The sequence below is a fragment of the Macrobrachium nipponense genome, chromosome 2, assembly GCF_015104395.2.
Source record: "Macrobrachium nipponense isolate FS-2020 chromosome 2, ASM1510439v2, whole genome shotgun sequence".
NCBI lineage: Eukaryota > Metazoa > Arthropoda > Malacostraca > Decapoda > Palaemonidae > Macrobrachium > Macrobrachium nipponense.
The window spans coordinates 117,856,546-117,873,047 of record NC_087201.1 but is presented as its reverse complement, the minus strand read 5'-3'; the positions used below and the strand labels follow the sequence as shown (position 1 = coordinate 117,873,047).

General features: G+C 36.6%; 1 long non-coding RNA gene across 1 annotated transcript; it reads left to right on the top strand.

The window, feature by feature from the left end:
* The first annotated feature begins 4,772 nt into the window (after window positions 1-4,772).
* LOC135220938 (uncharacterized) lies at window positions 4,773-7,311 on the top strand. The gene is made up of 3 exons (XR_010315827.1): window positions 4,773-4,870; window positions 5,494-5,806; window positions 6,516-7,311. It is a non-coding gene; the product is annotated as an uncharacterized LOC135220938 (long non-coding RNA).
* The last annotated feature ends 9,191 nt before the right edge of the window (window positions 7,312-16,502 follow it).

Here is a 16,502-nt window from a genome sequence, read left to right as displayed (position 1 = left end):
TATACTTATTTATTATATTATTATTCATTTATTATTTATTTATTTATTATTTATTAGTATATTATTTACCATTTATTTTATATTTTATTTATTTTATTATTTATTCTTATTATTTTTTATTATTGTTATGTATTATTTCTTTATTATTTATTTATTATTACTATTATTAATTAACTATTATTTACTATTTATTATGTATTATTTTTTTTTTATTTATTTTTTATTTTTATTTTTATTTTTATTTTTTTATTATTTTTTATTATTTTACTTTTTATTTTTGATTTTTATTTTTATTTTTATTTATTTTTATTATTTTTTATTATTTATTATTTTAATTTTTTTTCTTTTATTTTATTTTTATTTTTATTTTTATTATTTTATTTTTATTATTATTTTTATTTATTATTATTATTGATTATTCATTATTATAGTATTATTATTATTATTATTGATTATTATTATTATTATTATTATTATTATTATTATTATTCAGGAGATGAACCCTATTCACATGGAACAAGCCCACAAAAACCACTGACTTTTAAATTTAAGCTTCCAAAGATTATAATGATGTTCATTCACAAGAAGTAACAGATGGCAATGAAAAACACCGAAAGAGGATATCGGTTATTAGAAAAACAGATAACTTAACAAAGTGATAAATAAATACAAATGTAAGTAAATTATTGAAATACAAGTTGGAACTGTATTAGAGTAATAATGCACTGCATGTTAGCTTAATCTTCTGAAGTTCCAGTTGGACGATATCCTCTGGGAGGCTGTTCCACTGTCCAACAGCGTGAGGAATTAAGGGCACGGGACCAGAGAGGTTCGACAGCGAGGCTCATTTACTGCATATATCTGCTGCTGTTCAGGAAATCTGGTTGTTCTCAGCAGGAAAAAGGGATCATGGATCAACTGTGAATATTAAACATTTCTTTTTAAAATACAATTTGTGAAAAAGTGACAAGCAGGAAACCATACGTCGATGATCCAAGTCATAGTTTTTAATAGGAAAACAGAAACCTACCACCACAAACCACACTGTCTAAAAGAGACCAATCTCTGGCAGAAGGAGACATCCACACCGGAGAACAGTATTCTCGTAAAGGGAGCAAAAATGACCCAAAGAAAGTTACATTAATTTTACTACTGTCATAAGTATATGAGGCCTTACCTAACTTCGTGCAGGATTTGGTGAAGGTTTCATTAGAGGTTTCTGAAAAGTAAGATGTGAGTCGAAGGTTACATCTAGAATAGTTAAAACTTCAGACTTATATAGTATGTCCCATCCACCTGAAGGGGAGAATGGCGTGGAAAATTGTACGAGATCTGCTAATCAATAATGTTTTCGTTTTACTGGAGTTCGGCCTCATACGCCAACGTGTACACCATTCTTTGATCCGACCCATGGCCCGACAGAGGCTGAGGGCAGCTTCATTTCTAGTAAGTGGAGACTTTACTACACTCACAAGTGTTCCATCATCGAATTATTGGACAATTTTGTTTTCCATGCCAACAATCATATCATTTGTACATACTCAAAATAACAGTGAACCAAAAACAACAACCTGTGGAACTCCAAACACAGTAAGTCTTGGTTCACTAAAGATCTCATCAACAGCAAATCACTGCTGCCTACCTCTAAGGAAATCTTGAAGTTATCTTAAAACATATCAACACAGCCAAAGATTCTGAAATGCATAAATAATTGCCTTGTGATTTACTAAATCGAAAGCAGCACTAAAATCTATTTGAACTACTCTACACTCAAAACTCTTCTTTATTTAGGTTCTCTTGCATATGGCAAGTCTAGTCCAAAAGAGTATCGCAGGGACCTAACTGCTCCCTATATGCATATTGACTATCAGCCAATAATCCTTTGGATTATACATCCTTACATTTGCTTAAAAATATGTTTTTTCAGGAACTTTGGAGAGGACGGGGAGAATAGAAATTAGACTTTAGTTTTTGCAGTCTGCAGATATGCCACTCCTTGGATCGGGCTCTGTGTTTGGAAAAACAAAAGGAGGAAACCATTAGGACCTTCTCCATCCCAACTAACCAAGACTATCCAGAATTTTCTCAACATCCCTAGAGAGAAATGCAAATTTTGTAAGAACAGGCTCAGGATGACAAGTATCAAGGAGAGAGTCAAATATCCTCAGCTGACTGCTTGGCTCCAAAGCCTCTATGAAGCAGTTCAGCCTTAGGCGAGACTGACCCAAAGATAGACGATGCCAATTTGGTCCACCACACATGAGGCAGAGTAATTCCTTCAAGTATCCTCTTCAAAGGATTATTGCAATTTCTCTCGGCTGTATTGGGTTCTATTCACAGCACAGCGAAACTCAACAAAAATAGTGTCATTTACATTTGAACGATTTTGTCTTCATAAATTGAATTTGGTCTGTTTGTTATGGTAAGCACGTCTACATGTATTTTCCAACCATGGCTGGTCATTTGAGCTGTACTTGATGACCTTTATAGAGACATACCTTGTTAAAATATTCAACAACATTTTATGTCAAGATCTAGTATAGCATCTGAAATATTAAGAGCCTCAAAAGGTTCTATAAAGCGATCCTAATTGGCTCTAGATTTCGACCAGACCTTTTTTCCAGTGGTGGCAATAGGAATATACTGATTAACAACCAGCATGTCCATCTCGAAGGCGCAAACTCAGAAGTTACACAGAACTCAAGAGTTGATCTGCAAAATTTGAATTTAGTTACTCGCTCTGCTTTTTGCATTTCAGTCTACAAAAATACTGAGAGAAGCTCTTGAATCCTTTGGCAGAGTTATACTAATCCTTTCCAAGTGATAATCATAGAATAGTTGATATTTGGATTGCGGTAAAGATCAAATACCTATGTAAACATTTTAGAACTTAATAAAAATTTCAAAACAAACCACTTCATGGCATTTACACTCCAAACATTTCTGACAATAAATAGGTCGTCCAGACGTAGTTATACAGCCATACCTTGCACATGTGGGATGGTACAATGATAAATGAGTCTCAGATAAAAACATTAAATTGTAGTTATGAGTACAACTCTTGAGATCAAGAAAATTTGACTTTGAGCTCCGAATATTTAAGTAAAGTACGATGCGTAATGAGTTACAGGTCCATGGTTCAGTTCAATGTCGTCTGATCGAATTCAAGTTAACAAAATAAAATCAGTAGCAACATTAATAAATAGACTCATGATAGTAACATCGTAAAAATTAAATAGACTCATAATGACAGTAACATTGTAAACATTAACAGAAGAATAAGCAACTATACTATCAACAATAGCATTTACATTATTTCCAAAAACTCTGTTGAAAGTATAAATAAACGAGACTACGTCATTAAAAAAAAGTGCCAGAAACAATGGGTCGCCAAGGTGAGCCGGCACACCTGGTAAGGCCAATAAGAAATCCACCAGGTTTGCTTTGAAGGAAAAGATTTGGTAAAGACAAATGAACTTTCATGATAATTAACCAAGCAACTTTTGCTTTCTCGTCTGCCTATCCTACACACCTTTCTAAGAAACAGGACAGTGATGACCTAGGAGTATGAGATTTGAAGGCACTTGGAGACCAATTGATTTTAATTCTTGAACGGGATGGGTTTCATTCATTTAATATTGGTATAACAAAAGGAACGATATCTGTTTTCTTTGTTAATAAAGTGTTTGCCTTTAAAATTAACCGTCATTAAGGGGTGACGTCCATCAGGTAGAAAAATGAAATCACAATAAAGGGGAAAAGTAAAAAAATCAGAAAGGAGCAGATCATTGAGTAGCAAGCTGATGCAACACTTAATAGATAAAAAACAATGTCCAAAATTCAAGAACATAAACTTTACTAGAATTTCGCAAAAATTCACAACAACCGGCTCACAGAATGTCTGAGATGGTGCAAAGGTTGCCGGATAATTTAAACACAGCTTGACCTATGCCTTCCTCTTCATAAACATCAGTTTTACAGGGAAGAAAGCTTCCACGTGTTGCCGGAGGGTCAGCGCTGCAGTCCTCATAACTACACTAATAATCAATTATACAGAAGGGCAGAGGGAAACACAGTGTACAGAGATAAAGAGTCCTTGAGTATCAGACAATCAATGGGTTTAACAACAAACAAGTGGCTATTTCACACTGAACACGAGAACAAAAGCTCATTCTTGCAGTTAGTGTAGAATCTGCGAAACAATATCACCACACGAGGGATAAAATCGATAAACTTAAACTTCAAGGAAAATACCACTAGAATAGAAATTAGGTTTGGCAACTTGCAAGAAGGAACATGGGTCAAAATAATTCTTAGTCCAGAGGGAGGAAAGGTTTTTGCTGCTCTATCCTTCGACGAGGAATTTCTCCCTCTGATAAATAATCTCACAGAGCAACCACTTGGATTTTCCTCTGAATGAGCACGCTTGGCCCAATCCAACAACAGCCAAGTTACAAAGGTGGAGTAGGATGTCAGCTTGAAGCTGTTAGTAAAACAAGCACAAGGAAACAGATATGAAAAAATACCATATGGACTCTAGATTCATATAGGATGTTAAGACTAAACAGAAAAGTATGCATCAATACTCTGAGGAAGACAACATAAATCAATCAATAAAGCTTGCCAACTTCATAAAAGATATATAGACAGAAATATATATTTAAATAACTGAAAAATAAACCAAAGAAAGGTGGAATCTCGACCTAAAACTTGAGAGAGAGAGAGAGAGAGCCTAATTAGAATGCTTTTAATGAACCCGACCAGAGGGAAGGGTCGGGGGTTCTAGAGTGCTGGGGTAACCCATCTATCTGCCTCTTTAAAACGGCCAGGAGCGTCCACCATACGGTAGTTCAACGGAACTTAGCAGAAGGTAAGGACTTTCTCTTACTTCTGGTAATGTTATGAATTCATATGTTCATTTAGTTGCAAAATGAACAAATGTTAATGTAACTAGTAGCAGGTTGGAGTCTTCACCTATCTGGTCTTGCAATATACCTTTGACATGTAACATTATTGATCAAATTTTATGGATATCGATACTTTATTAAGTGATGAATATGATTTCATCCTACTTTCATGAGTCAGCGTGATTTCATCTTGGCATGGAAGAAATCTGAAGATTAGGAGATTTCGATATAAATACTACCAAAACGAAGAAAACGAAAATGCTACAGCTTTACCGTCGTGTCATTTGTTGCTGGATAATCCAATTAGCATTAATTTCCTTCCTTAAGCATAGTTCATCTCAATCACGCTAATGCTGTCAACCCCCGTACTACATGAGGTGCAACTTGATAAAAATGAAAGCGTATAGTATAGGATTTTTGGGGGCTTTGAGTGTCTCATTATTAACTTTCTGATATCACAATTACTGTTCTTGTTCTTGTTCATAATACATTTCAGATAATCATTGCTATTATGGGAAACTCCAATATTTATGGAATTCCGTTTTTGTGTTGTTCACCGTTTAATCTGGTCCTTCCTTTCGTGAAGAAAAACCTCACCATGTCGAAGTGGCTTCCTCTGGCTTCACTCCTGCTGCTCCTCCTCGTATGGACGGAGACAGTGGCTCCAGCCCAAGTGGATCTCGAAAGACTGGCCGCCATGGAAGAGATAGAAAGGCAAGGCACAGGTGGAAACGCCACCGCGCTGGGTTGGAGTAACTGGATTGGCATCTTAGATCTGAAATCGTGTGATGACAGGGGTTGTTCGGCTCGCGGTGGAACGTGTGGATACGCCAACCATTTCAAAAAATGCTCACTGAAGACCATGACTTTGTGCTCTGGATTATGCACCTGCTGCGTCCGTGAGTAATGTACACCCAAATTTTTTTCAGTTACTTTCTATTTCCCTTATACTTAGTTATGTTTGCAATCATTGTTCACAAAGAAGAAACAGATATGTATATTGCTCTTATATGTTATATACACAGCGTCCTACAGCAATTCAACAAATAGAATGACTGAGTATCACTCCAACCCAATTCTGCCTTGATTAGATGATATGTATTAAAACAAATCAAGCTGTTTTATCCTTTTCAATAAGAAGCGAAAGAATTTGATAAACCAAACCTTTTATTATAGAACATTAGGGAGTAATACTTGGTCAGGAATATAATTATTGGGGACATCTTATTAGTTTTAATTTCCACTATGAATATACATAATAAAATTTTTACATATGGATACATTATATATATATATGTATATATATATATATATATATATATATATATATATAAATACTATATATATATATATATATATATATATATATATATATATAATATAGCACAATGTAATTGCAATACTAATAGAGATAAAATAAACCTTTGTTATTATTATACAAATCGTATAATAAACTGAAAATGTTTCAATTTAAATATTTTTCGACCTCGAGTCATAGGATTTATTGTGGATGATCACTGTTTTGTTTTAATTAACACGTCTATGTTTTTTTAAGCATACAACAGACCTTTCCTCTTAAATTCACTGCCTTCATCATTTCCATTCCAGCATAAGCTCCCCGGGAGACGGCCGGGCCAGCATCCACAACTTTTCGAGGACGACGAATTTGGACTGACGAAAGAACGACTCCATTTCGGGGACACTCAGAAGTCGTACTGAGGCCATAGTTTGCTCAGCAAAAATTGTGATCGAAGGACGAAAACACTCGACGCTATTTACTGAAGTGTGACTTCTTGAATTAAAACTCAATGGCAGAAAATGAAATTAGTATCTCACTGAATTAATTTTGGCGTCGTTGATAAAACCAAGAAGTCAGCCACTAGATCATTTGTGACTGACAGGGAGAGTTGGAATAGCTTCGGAAGAATCTGAAGACAATGATTCACAATGAACGATTGTCAAGACCAGAAAGTGTTTTTGAGTGTTCCTATAAAGTGCATAAAATTTTACTTTCATTATGTTTGTTCCTTTTTTTGTTTATTTACTGCTGTCTTTATCAACACTGCATTAGTTCCTTGTACAAAGGCAATTCTGACCACAGAAGCCAATCACTGTAGTGACAGTAGTCGACAAATCTGTAAGAAATCGGCTACAGCAATTTTCTCTTTAATCTTAAAATTTAACGACTTTTTGCTTGTGACAAAATTGGAAGGTTTTCTGGGGAGGGAACCGGTTGGAGATGGAAGCCGTTTCCACGGAATTGGTTGTCCTACATTTCACTGGTCTTCAAACACGGTTTGTTTGATTTCATCAGATTTTGCACAAATTAGAGTTTTATTGTATTAGAGGGATGAGTTGTTGAACACTGTAAAACACCAAAAGGCAATAAATAGAAAAGCTTTCATTTGTACTTATAATGTTCCTTTATATGAACAAAATATCATTGAAACAGATACATAATAATAAACTGCAGAATAACTGTTAACAATACTCTGCATATATATATATATATATATATATATATATATATATATATATATATATATATGTATGTATATATTGTGACAAAGTGCCAAGTATCTGGTTACTGCACTTACCATTCATTAATTGTTAACTTACAACAGCCATACACCTGAACCTTCATCACAGGTACTAAACGACTGAATAGACTGAATACTCTAAAGGCAACATTGATCCCTTAAACAACTTACCAGTATTGCAGATAATCAGAATAAGTTCATTAAAACAGGTGTGAGGTAATCTTATGTGTAATCAAATTAATTAAACTTTAAAAATTCTAAGTATTTCCCTGATTTCAGAAGTATAAGTACTTCCCTGGTTCTAAGTCACTTCAAGTAAATCGAAGGAAAACAGCTTAATTACCACTCTATGTTTCAAGCTAAGCAAATCATTTTTATATTTTACCAGTGTAAAAGAAAACTCAAGTCTGCCCACAAAGAAAACTAGAAAGTTATCATTCTACCCTCCTGACTAAGAATTCTCTCCCAGACCCAGAATGTCAATCTTTTCATTGTATTAGTCAGGTTAGAGAATCCCGTCTCTGATACCATGGAATAGAACCCATCTGTAATAAAGATAATAATGGATAAAAGATACACCTCACACATCACTCTTTTCAAAGTAATCTTAAGTAAAAGAATGTATTTCACACTTCTCTCTCTTTTCAAAAGTAATCTTAAGTAAAAGAATGTATTTCACACTTCTCTCTCTTTTAAAAGGTAACGGTTTTTTAAGTCCTCAAAACATGTGCCATACCTTTAAGATGGGGTTTTCTCTCCCGACACCTGGCGGGTACCAAACTGACCTCTTTCTTCTCACCAAAAGGAATGTGGCTCTCGCAAGTGCCCTGGTCGATTAGACCTGTAACATCCGTACAAACAAATGTACATACTTGACACACCCTAAGCTGCCTTGAGGACAAGACGAGCAGTCTCCTGATTAAAATGCTTACGTATCAAATTCCTTCATTCAAGAAAGCTGCCCCTACAGCTCAGTTTGTCTCCAAGCAAGACATGATATGTAATTCACTAACATTACACACTTGTAAGATGGCTCGGCCACCTATGTCCTTTGTGCACTCCTGTCGCACACCACATCAGCAACTAATGCACAATGTATCAATTTACCACATGACTTAGGGCTACCTCCGTTGCTGGAGCCCTTGTGCTTCGTCGAATGCACAAAAGTTTAAGAACTCCTAGGGCACAAATTGTGATCAGTATAGCACCTAACATGGTCATTAATATTGGTATTGTGTAATGTTAACTAATGAAAGGCTCATCCTCGTCACTAAGATAAGCAGAACTCGACGAATAGTTGTAGACGCAGGTCGAGTGCGTAAACCAACTTGGAACAACTCAGCACGCGCCATTATTCAGCGTCTGCGACCCTCGTGAGGGTATCCAACACCCTCTCATCGTGAAACTGTAGATTCGACATTTTCTACTGAAGGAAACGTGGTCACCACACCGTTGTCAAGGAAATATCCCGCGACTTCTACGCAAGTGCTACTCTCACCCGCCTCATTGAAGATTGTAGCCTCCTGATTTATCCCAGAATGTATCCTGAGACGATATATTGAAGATATCTCATCCTTTGCAAAGGCAGTCCATAGAAACGCCATTCGTGTGTAGACTTGACTCGACCTCTGGTACTGTAGAACAAAGTCGTTTCCATCGCCACCATCACGTAGAGTTGGGAATTCTCTATAGTCATTGTGTGTCCGTATTTAAAAGGTCTACATGGTCATAAAATAACTAAAGTCTTGCTTTACCCCACAAATCCATCATTAATTAATATACTCAATCTACTAGTCAAATATTAAAAATTCCTCGCTAAACCAAATATAATCTTTACTCACTGAATCCTCACAAATAATCCCATATCTGACAAACACACTACCAAAAGAGAACCCATAATGTCTAACAGCAAAAACCCCTTTTATTGTTTATATAACTAACCTCCATAAAATATAATGCCGAACACCCCTTCTATCTAACCCACACACCCCGACAAACTATATCTCCTATCTAAAATAGAAATGCTATTTAGAGCTTAACCCCAATTACGACATCTCTCGTAAGAAAAGAAAAAAAGAAAAAAGGAAAAAAAATAAGATAATAACAACAATAATAAGTGAACTTTCCCCCATTACACAGTGCACATAAGAGAAAAAGAAACATATATAATTCAATATCTTTCCGAAAATGGAATGTGTACTGTTACGGAATTTGCTACCGCAGCAATCCCATCGACCAGAAACGACCGGAAAAGAATCCCTTTACATGATACATTCCCGTGGAACGCCATAATCAACATCTACGAGAATAGTGCAAATCCCCGAGTAATCAATTCCAAAGGGAAAAATCCGCAACCGAATTCATTACAGCAACATTAGCAAAAAATCCACCTGTGAACACCTCAGGTGCTTCGAACTACAGCATAGTCAGACTCGCAATGCCAGAAACTCATGATTCTCAAAAAAATGTTCTATACTGAAACCACATCAGCACATTTCACAAAACTATCTCCAGGTTATGACTAAGGTGCTCCAAAATTGTCTAGAAGACATAACTCTCCCAAACGATACTGCCCAATTATATAAAAAATGATCACCTGTTCGGGATAAAAAACTACGATAAACTCACAATTCCATAATTATATACCACCAAAAATAAAGAAAGTCACCCCTAAGGATTAATGCCATCTCCTTATATATATATAAATCACCATCTTAATAATAACACCACTCCATGGTAAAAATATTTCCTCCATTTAATTAATAACCCTACACAAAAGAAAAATCATCCCCCCAAAAAAAAATTGTCCTTAAATCATAACTTCCCACGTCATTACCCGAATTATATAAACCCCAATGTCATCTATTCGGCTCGTGAAACCCCAAAAATTCAGCCCCAAATATACAAACAGGAATAATCACATGTTTATCATCACGTTTCTCAGCTAAAACAAAAATTTGCCGTATTACAACAACTTACCTCGTAAAATATTAACCCCGAAATCTTACGCCAAAACACGGCAGATTTGCGTATGATAAGAAAAAAAAAACAGTAGTAGGAAATAAAAGAGAAAAAAAAACGTAAAAACATTCCGCCACCTAATTGCAAAAAAACAGGCAAAATATAAAAAAAAAATGCAATTGCGTGACAATATATTAATCACCACAACCAATTCTTTTCAATTTCGAGATATGTGTTAACCTCGACCGACCAATTTTCTCTTCAATGACTTTAAAAGGACCTTCAAACTTCGGGCCTAATTTGTAATTTAGTTCATTGCTCATGTTAAGTTTTAAAAATACCTTGTCTCCGACATTGATCTTGGGATCAGATGTTTTACTATTACTCTTCTGTACCATATCTCTGGTTGTGGATTCGAGATTACGGCTGAGACAAGCATGTCTCTCTCTCTCTGTGGATACCAACACCTCGACCGTATCCTCCCCATGATCAGGTATAGTTAGCAAATCAAATGTGCCTCGTTCTGGACAACCAAACAAAGCTTCAAATAGGGACATTTTAATGGAATCACTAATCATAGTGTTAATACTATGTCTAACAACATTAACATATCTGTCCCAATTCTTATCATTACCACCTACAGTTTTCCTGAGAGCCTCGAGCACTTTCCTGTTTGCTCATTCGCACAACCCATTAGCCTCGGGTCTGTATGGAATAATTGTTACTTTCTGTATCCCCATGACTTCAGCTAAACATTCGAAGGTTTTGTTCACAAATTCCCTACCATTGTCGGTTAATAGAACTTCGGGTGAGCCATATCTGCAAATGATACCATTGAAAAACGCTATGGCTACTTCTTCGGCCGTTTTATGCCCTAAGTGGGAAAATTTCTACTATCCTTGTAAGTTCATCTATTATCACTAACAAGTACTTGTTCGCATACCTAGACTCACAAAAATTCCCCAGGATATCCATATGTATTCTCTGAAAAGGTTTAATCGGTATAGGATACGATCCTAATTTGCATGAAGTTGTCCTTACAAAATTTTCCACATCTTTCCCCATGCTTTTCCAAATTTATTTAGCACGAACCTCATCATACGTTTTTTTCTATTCCCAAGTGTGGACTACCAAACCTGCAATGAACAATATCCAAAACCACTGGAATTAGGACCTTCGGAATTACGATCTGTGTCGTATCTCCTTTACTTTCACTGGTTCTCAACTTATATTTAATTTTCCTAACCAACAGATTACCTTCTAACTCCAAAACCGAAAAAGGCAATTTATAACGTTTCCTAACTAATTCCCCTCTTAGAAACGCCTTTGCATCTGCTAAAATCTCATCTTCATCTTGCCTTTGCTCTATGAGAGGTATATCCCATTGTATGGCCTCGCTAGTGACTTGCGCGACTTGGAATCCTTGCGTGTCGTGAAAATTCCTACTGAGAGCATCAGCAACTATGTTAAATTTGCCCTCTATATATTTGAGCTATGCATCAAAATCTCTGATAGTTAAAATCCATTGAGCTCTTTTAAGCGACAAATTGGGTTTATTAAAAGATCCAGTAATGGCTTGTGGTCTGTAAGAACTTCTACTTTATTCCCCATCAGTAACATTTTAAAATGAACTAAGCTCGACACTATTGCAAAGGCTTCTTTATCTATGGTGGCCATGGATCTCTCGTTGCTGCCCTTTGTCCTGAACTTCCTGCTATAAAAAGCTATAGGATGGAATTTCCCATCGAACTTTTGCATAAGGCAAGCACCTATACCTTCCTGGCTTGCATCAGCCACTAATGTAAAAGGTTAGCTAAAATCTGGAAACTTCAAAACAGGGAGATTCATTTGCCCGTCCTTGAGCTTTTGAAAACTCTCCGCCTGGGGTTCCTTCCATTGAAATTGAACGACTTCCCGCAGTACATCAGTTACGGGAACTGCTATATTAGAAAACCCTTTCACAAACCTCCTGAAGAAACCAGCGATACCCAGGAATGACTTAATCTCTTTCTTTGATCTGGGGTTGCGAAAATTCGTTATTGCTTTGACTTTATCGTCATTTACTCTAACCCCTTCCTTAGATATAACGTGGCCTAGATATGTGATCTGCTTTTTCAAGAACGAACACTTGGCTAGCTTAATTTTCAACCCCGCTAATCTAAGCCTCCTAAGTACTTCTGTAAGCACTTCCAGGTGTTGCGCAACCGTGTCTGTTGAGACCAGGATGTCATCCATATACACAAAAACATTTTTGCCCAAAAACCCGTGCAAAACTGTGTTCACCAACCTGGTATAGGTCATCGGACTGCCCGATAAACCGAAAGGCATTTGCGTAAATTCATAGTGTCCCTTGAGCACTGAAAAAGCGGTAAATTCCTTGCTACTCTTACTAAGAGGGACCTGTAAAAAACCCTGCGCCAAATCAATTGAGCTATAAATATTATGTCCGACAATTTCAACAAAAAGATCTAGTATGCACGCGACTGGATAGCAGTCAGGGATCGTCTTTTCATTTAAACATCTAAAATCGACGCATACACGGACAGAACCATCTTTCTTAGGCACAGCTAACAAGGGAAAGTTGTAAGGAGACACGCTAGGTCTAATGATTCCTTCTTCTTCCCATCTATTAACCTCTTTCTCTACCTGTTCTCTGATTTTGAAAGGTATGCGATATGCAGGAATATAAATAGGTTTTGTGCCACTCTCCAAATTTACCTTATGTTCTAACACATTAGTCAACCCCAATTCATCACCTTGTAAGTCTACCGTATCCCCAAATTCTGCAAGGAGCCCGGTTATCGCTTCAACGTGTTCGCTATAATCTGCATTAGCTAAATGTTCTCTAAATATTAGTTTCCTTGATTGGATTTCTGCCTCCGAAAACTCAGGTTTCACCTCTACGATAGCCACTGAACCACTATCACAACTCCAATCTTGGAAATCCAAAATATATGTATTCTTCTGCTATCTCCTAACTGTATCGTTACAGTCTAGCAACTCTAACCACGTTAACCCATCCTTGGATACACTGTTCACCGATGCCGTGCTAACAACCCCTCTAAGCTTCCAGCTATTTTCAATAACACACACATCTGTGGGTTTTCTCATTTCCTTCAATTTAACTTTCACTATAGTCTTCAAACCAGGTAGTAACATAATATCTTTGGATAAAACACCTCTATGTTTGTGGTTAGTACCTCCCCTTTCCACCGCCCCATACACATTACCACCCCCATTATCATCCCCAGCATTGTTAGTATCAGAAATAACATCAATATTAGTATCAACATCACCATCCAAAGTATCATCACCACCATTGTTATCACCATGACCTCTGATAGAACCCCCGTAATCATTTCCCATATCAGCAACGTGGGTTTTATTATTACCTTTCTCCATAACACTCGTATCACCGCCATTAATATCACCAAGCACATCTCCTCTTTCAATAACCTCCATGTCTCCGTTCTATTCACGTCCTCATAAGGCAGAAAAACACCAGGCATCCCGACATTTATCACATTAACACCCGCATGGATCGAAATCTTGTGTCTTTTACAAGCAAAAATCTGTTGCCCAACGCAATTCCTTTCATTACCAAAATTGGTTTTGTTATCACTCTGTCACCGAGAGTAAACTGTATTTGAACACAACCTAGGGTATTTAATCTATGGGCTTGCACATCACACACCATCTCCGTTGAGGGTTGCAAAGGGTAATTGGAAAACACAGATTGATACAAATTATAGTCCATTAAATTTATAGACGCCCCCGAGTCTATAAATATCGGGATATCCACATCCCCTACTGTTTAATAGACTATAGGACTGGGCTCTGGGGCGTCCCCCACGAGACCACAATGGCACGTACCAATCACCTGTACCCTTTTTGTTAATCGAGCTTCCAAAAGTTTTGCCGATCCCTTTGCCCTCTGATTTGACCTGCCTGGGAAGTTCTCACATTATAATTACCAGAACCTTGAGGTGTAGGCTCGCATCTCTCCGTATCTGAGACGGACAAGACTGCCAATAATGATCGGTACTCTTACACATTCCACAATATTTAACCCTACACTATTTCTTTGGATGCCCTGGTTTATTGCAGTTGAAACAGCGCAACTGCTGTTGCTTTTGATCGATCAATGTTTTGTTATATTCAACTTTTGCACACAGACGCAGAGGAGAAAATTCTGTCTCTTTGCACTCAATCCCTCGGGCCTGTCTCATTAAAAATTGTACTATCTACAGTGGGACATTTAGACATATGTTTCTCAATTTGGGCATAAAGTAATTCTTCGTCTGAATTAGGTTTAATCTTTTCATCAAAACTATTCACTATCGCATCCGGTACATCGTGCAAGAGCAGGGAAAAATAGATCAGTTGATGAATGTTCTCAAGAGAGACATTACTCCCTGTAACCCATTTAGATGATTTCAATTTCCCTACCCAATCCGCCAGTCATATATATATATATGACTGGTAAAAATGTTCTGTTATAACAGAATTCCATCTAATAAAAGGAGCCCATAAAAACACCAAAATATAGAGAGGGAAATACTATATTTCAGAGACTGCTGTCTCCCTCTTTAGGTAGATGAATGAGAAAAGTACAGAAAAGGTGGTATTCATACCGAGAGGTCCATCCACAGGTCAGTCAATTTAGGTCACCCCCACTGATAATCTTCCTTTAATCTTCTTAAGCGTCGGTTGAATGAAAACCTTGTCGATGATATCTGAGTCCCATCCTCCCTTTGAGATATTCATTACCTGCCTCTCTTTAATGAAGGCCGATTCCATCATTTGACTCTTGTACCGGCAGTTGCCCCTATAAATTATTGAGGGAAAAATTATCCCCTTGTTCAGGTCATTTCCCATTTGTGCTAGACAAAATAATAAAGTTAGTTGAATTATGTGTATCTAATAACGTATTTTCATTTGGGTAATCATTCTATAAGCAAAAATTCGGGTAAAGTATGGGTAGTCCTTTAAGTCCTGTTTCAGCCAATCTGTACATGGAATACTTTAAAACTACAATAATAAATGCAATAAAACCCAAAAACATGCTGTGGATGAGATGTGTAGATGATATTCTAATATTTTGGGATAATAAATGTGTCAATTTTAATTCATTCTTTTCAAAATTAAACGCTTAGTGCCCAGCATCAAATTTGAAGTTGAATGGGAAACAGACAACAAAATTCCTTTTCTTGATGTTTTAATAATCAGAGACATGACAGAATAAAAATTTACCATATACAGAAAACCAACGTTCACACTTTCATACATTCACTACTTCAGCTATCATGACATTCCTATCGAGATAGGCGTAGCCAGCAACCTATTCTTAAGAGTCTTACGAATTAAATTTTGTTCCCCAGATTTCCTGGAAAAAGAATTTCAACTAATTCGTAAGCAGCTTTCATCTTTAAGGTATCCTGACCATATAATTGAGAAAGCAATTCACAAAGCAAACGTAATTTTCTACCGACCTCCTCAAGACAAGACCAGAGACACACCCAACAATAAAGTAAAAATAAAAATTCCACACCTGAACAGGATCAAGACGGTGACCCAGACCCTCGGAAAATCAAACCCTTTTGCATTTACTTACCTAAACACCTTAGCCAAATCCCTGATTAACGTCACACAAAAGACATCCCACAAGGACACAGGCGTTTACGAAATCCCATGGCTGGACTGTGACCAATCTTACATCGGATTTACAAGAAAATCACTTACTCAGAGATTAATACAGCACATACGGTCAGTTAGGTATGGACAACAGAACTCAGCTATTTTCAACCATATAAATGAACATAACTATAAAATAAACTGGATTTTGTCACGTATAATTTATAGCAGCAACTGCCAGTACAAGAGTCAAATGATGGAATTGGCCTTGAATAAAAAGAGGCAGGTAATGAATATCTCAAAGGGTGCATGGGATTCAGATATCATTGACAAGGTTTTCATTCAACCGAGGCTTAAGAAGATTAAAGGAAGATTATCAGCGGGAGTGACCTAAATTGGCTTACCTGTGGATGTGTAAGTGCTACATAATAGAATATATGGAATGTTATTTCATATATAA